The sequence below is a fragment of the Abramis brama genome (assembly GCF_963993115.1).
Source record: "Abramis brama genome assembly, chromosome: 8".
Classification (NCBI taxonomy): domain Eukaryota; kingdom Metazoa; phylum Chordata; class Actinopteri; order Cypriniformes; family Leuciscidae; genus Abramis; species Abramis brama.
In genome coordinates, this window is record NC_139970.1 from 36,503,192 (window position 1) to 36,508,292 (window position 5,101).

At 37.7% G+C, this 5,101-nt stretch overlaps 1 long non-coding RNA gene across 1 annotated transcript; it reads left to right on the forward strand.

Annotated features, from left to right (window-relative positions):
• Positions 1-1,153: 1,153 nt before the first annotated feature.
• On the forward strand, positions 1,154-3,388 carry LOC311087950. Its single transcript, XR_014607397.1, has 2 exons — positions 1,154-1,271; positions 2,990-3,388. It is a non-coding gene; the product is annotated as an uncharacterized lncRNA (long non-coding RNA).
• The last annotated feature ends 1,713 nt before the right edge of the window (positions 3,389-5,101 follow it).

The following is a 5,101-nucleotide window of genomic DNA, read 5'->3' on the forward strand; positions in this document are numbered from 1 at the left end:
CATATGAACAATTCAATTATTATTGTATTATTAATTATTTTTAACTATACCTTGAAACTATCCAAGCAGCGTTTCACGCTCAGATGTGACGGCGGAATTAATACATTACCAGAAGCTCTACCAAACCTGCTTGACACTCGAGAACAAACCTCATTGGAGCTCAAACGTGCTGCGTAACAGGAGAATGAACCTCATTGAAGCGAAGATGCTTGAGCTTGAGTTGATGAATGTTTATATGAATTCTTTATGAACTTTTTTAATGGACTTTTTAAAGCGTCAAAGTGGTAGTTGCGTGTCTGTTAATGTAGTAACGGGAAGCTCTCAGATTTCATCAAAAAGATCTTTATTTGTATTCGGAAGATGAACGAAAGTCTTATGGGTTTGGAGCGACTAATTTGAGTAATTAATCAAAGAATTTTCATTTATGACCCTTTAATCACTGCAGAATTCATTCAGAAAGAAACTTTGATTAAAAGTGCAAAACCAGCCAGCAGACCAGCAAACCAACTTAGGCTGGCCTAAGCTCATGTTTTTTTCATCAAGGAGACCAATTCACTTTTTTGGCTTGTTTAAAAATTATTTATTTCAATTTTGATCATCAATAAATGTAACTGTTTATTGAACATTGGTGTATTTTTCTGTTGTTTTGCTTCACACTGCTCTGCTTCACATCATGCCAAGGAACATCCCTCACGGCCTCTCTTTGCTTATTGCTTCATTCTCATTCAAATCTTTTTATCTATTTATGACTGCGACAGAGCTATGTTCTGATTCAATCACATGAGAAATATTTTTGTGAGACTGAAATATGCATCAAATCATTCCACTGAGGAGTTTGAATCAAATTTCGTTATACCTGTAAGGCCAAATTCACATCAAAATGCATTCTATAAAACTTTGAATCCCCTGTAACACAAGACACTGTGTGAAACGAGCATTGTGGGTACTTCAGACTTTTACTGGCGGTGTATTTCAGGCTGTGGAGAGCATATACTTCAACTCTACCCAATTAGTGTGGTGGCTACAAGCCACAAGGCCCGGTCTGAGCCCGACAGTCTCTGCATGGTCGCCGCGCTGAGGACGCCCACACGGCTCTGCACTCGGTTGCTCTCACACACAGCTGCTAGAGACACACTACTGTTATTCAGCATCTAAGACCTCCCTCTCCACACCACGACGCCCGCACTCACACACACATATAAACACGCAATTCACACTCGTTATGGTGCATAGGAGAAGAAGAGGAAGAGAGAGAGAGAACGTCCACAAAGGTGAACACGAACAAAGACAACCAGAATTTCACCTTTTTTTTTAAAGTATGTGTGTGAGGGAGGCAGAGAGTGTGTGAATTGTGCTGTGTGAGAGGGCGATGCAAGGATTAGATGCATGCATGCAGGGAAATAGCTGAACGTGGAAATTCATGCGAACGAACTTTATGTCTTTGGGTATCTTTGTAAACGTGTGCAAGTGTGGGCAGGTATTTATGTTTAGTGCGTTCGAGAGTTTGGGAGTGTGTGTGGGTGGGTGAGCTGCGCACATCTGTGTTTTTGTGTGAATATATCTGTGAGAGAGCATGTGTGTGCAAGCGTAGGCTGATTTCTAGCGCTTGGGTGTGTTTTGGTGTGGGTGGGGGGTATCTGGCATCCAAAGATAGGGACTGGGACTTGGAACCGTCTGGCTGTGTGTCGGTCTAAGATTTCCCAGCAAACTTTCCCATGGCTCCAGTGTGGAGTCAGAGGTCATCGCTCACATTGGTGAAAATTATTTTCTGTGATAGACTTCTGATGCTTTGGCTGAGCCCTCTGCTGCCATGGACTTTATATGATTACATATTTAAGATTCAAATAGCCAGATAGCCAGACTTTTGACTGTCAGCAGTCTGATTCACTTTATAACTTATGCTATAATCAAAAACCACTTGGACAAGAAAGGCCTGTTTGACTGACAAGAAAGGTTGCCAATTGTAGTTTGTTTAGTTTTTACATGGTTTTTAGGGGTTGGTTTATCTGTTTTACAATAGTTAATAGGCCAGTGTGGTGACTAGCTGTATAGAAAACACCCAATACATTATTAGAAAATATATATTAATATTAGTATAGAATAAAATCAAGACTTCATTAAAAAAATAATAATAATAATAAAAAAAATTTAAAAGCTTGGGGTCAGTAAGAATAAAAACAAAAAAATAAATAAAAAAAGGAATTCTTTTATTCAGCAAGTATGCATTGGATTGATCAAAAGTTACAATAAAGACTTTTATATATAGTTACAAATGATTTTTATTTAAAATAAATGCTGTTCAAGAAGCACAACTGTTTTCAATATTGATAATAATAAATAAATAAATAAATAATAATAAATTGATAAATTATTCTTCTGCACCAAATCAGCATATTAAGCATGATTTCTGAACGATCATGTGATTGAAGACTGGAGTAACGATGCTGAAAATTCAGCGTTGCCATCACAGGAATAAATCACAATTTATAATATATTAAAATAGAAAATTGAAATAATATTTCACAATTTTACTGTTTTACTGAATTTTTGATCAAATAAATACAGCCTTGATGAGCATAAGAGACTCCTTTCAAAAACATTAAAAACCCATACCCAAACTTTTTAACGGTAATGTAGTTTATCCAAAAATAGTTTAAAAGTTTATTTTAGAGAATATTTAACAAAATATGAAAGAAAGAAAGAAAGAAAGAAAGAAAGAAAGAAAGAAAGAAAGAAAGAAAGAAAGAAAGAAAGAAAGAAAAAGAAAATGAAAGGAAGGCGCTAACAATGATCATGGGATAATTGAAAAGCAAATTTGAAAAATAAATTAAACAGAGGATCTGAGATTTGTGTTAAAGTTCCCTCAGATATCCTGGAACGTTTTATGGATTTTTTAAGCATGTCCCCTCATGACCAATGACAGTGTAAATAGACTACAAACTTCCTGTGTAAGAGAGTAAATGTTTATTGTGTGTTTGTTCATGAATAGGCGTATCTCTATGTGAGAAGGGAACTGAAAGGAGAATTCTAAAAAAAACAAGCTTGGCGTGGGACGTGGAGTGGAGTGCTGTGACCCCAGAGTGCCACACACTCATATACACAGTTATATACACTGGAGAATCATTGACCTATATGAAGAGCAAAGAAGAAGAGGATCTGTGAACAGATGTCTGGTATCAACCCTTGAAGTGCCTCAACAAGTAAAGTATTTGCTAAATCATTTTAAGAGTTGAGTTGGTTTTTAAGAGTTTTGCAATTTCACTAGGGGCCTATCAATGAAAGCAATAGGCCACACAAACGTGGATGATAATTATTGTTTTTTTGTTTTGTTTTACATGTAGTGTTAAATGACATTTAAAAATATCTGCAATAAAACATCCAACTATTTTCTCTTTGTCTTTTGTTTTTGTTTAACATTAATGAAATAGGCGCAGCAGAAGGTAAATTAGGCTGTTGTCACTTAAAGGCCGTGTGTCCACCAAAGCGTTTTTTCACGCGGCTGGCGTGTTTTTTCAATTGTTTTCAATGGGAGCGCCGCGTTTTTAAAACGCTATGAGCGTAGCGAGGCGCTGAGCGTTTTTTTCACGCTGAAGCGTCGAGCGCTCTGCGTTTTTTACAGGTCGCCGAGAGTTGAAGAATGTTCAACTTTGGGTAAAACGCAGCGCTCATCACTGTCACTTTTTACCCAACCGACCAATCACAGTGGAGGAGGGGCGGGACTAATACCCCAACCAACCGTCACATTCTGCTTGTACAACGTCAACAGATGACAACAACAAGCATAATAACGGAACAAAATAATTTAAAACAAGAGCCAGAGAAAATACATTACATTGTATCGACATTTTAATATAGAATCAACACAGAAACAAAATATGTGTGAAAGGAGACACTAGACACTAAGGCCGTGTGTCCACCAAAGCGTTTTTAACCAGCTGAAAACGCTATGCGCTCTACTGAAAACGCCTATCTGTGGGCGCTTGAGAGCGTTTTGGCAGCATTGCGTTTTTTTTCAGTTGAGACACTTTGCTTGTTATGATACGGAATATCCGCGAGAGTGTTACTAGTATCTCATTTCACACATATTTTGTTTCTGTGTTGATTCTACATAACAATGTCGATACAATGTAATGTATTTTCTCTGGCTCTTGTTTTAAATGATTTTGTTCCGTTATTATGCTTGTTGTTGTCATCTGTTGACGTTGTACAAGCAGAATGTGGCGGTTGGTCGGTGTGGTATTAGTCCCGCCCCTCCTCCACTGTGATTGGATGGTTGGGTAAAAAGTGACAGTGATGAGCGCTGCGTTTTACACAAAGTTGAACATTCTTCAACTCTCGGCGACCTGTAAAAAACGCAGAGCGCTCGACGCTTCAGCGTGAAAAAAACACTCAGCGCCTCGCTACGCTAATGGCGTTTTAAAAATGCGGTGCTCCCATTGAAAACAATTGGAAAAACACGCCAGCCACGTGAAAAAACGCTTTGGTGGACACACGGCCTAATACATTAAATTTCATATCGTATGTCCCCAGAACACTTGGAATATATGACACGTGTCGCATGTGACCATTCAGTGATACTTTTGGGTCTTTTCTAAAAAGCTTGATGCTGGTCGCTATTCACTGTCATTACTGTAGCTATATGGACTAGCGTGATCAAGCGGGACATTTTTTGTTATTATTATTCTTTTGGTCCATAAAAGAAAGAAGGCCATACACCATTAGAAAAACACCATGGGTGTTCATGACTTCATTTTCATATTAGGGTGAACTATCCCTTTAAGACATAAATGGCTGTTTACCAGCAAGAGACAAATACTCATAAAATTGTGTCAAAATACCCGTCTTTGTGAGTATCTTGGTAAACACAGTCATTTATGGCTTAAGTGGACTTAAACAAAATCAAATGTGTAGCATTATATCGGGTTCTCTCTCTTTTTGAGACTCACACCTGTTAATAAATGTGGTTGTCAATCCCAAAAATTTACAGTGGCTGACACAAATTATCAAGCATGTCAACTTTCTAAGAGCTTAAAAGATAACATTTTTATTTCCATCTGCAAATTTTGGTTATCTCCGGTAGCTCTCAAAGTGGAAACAGTAT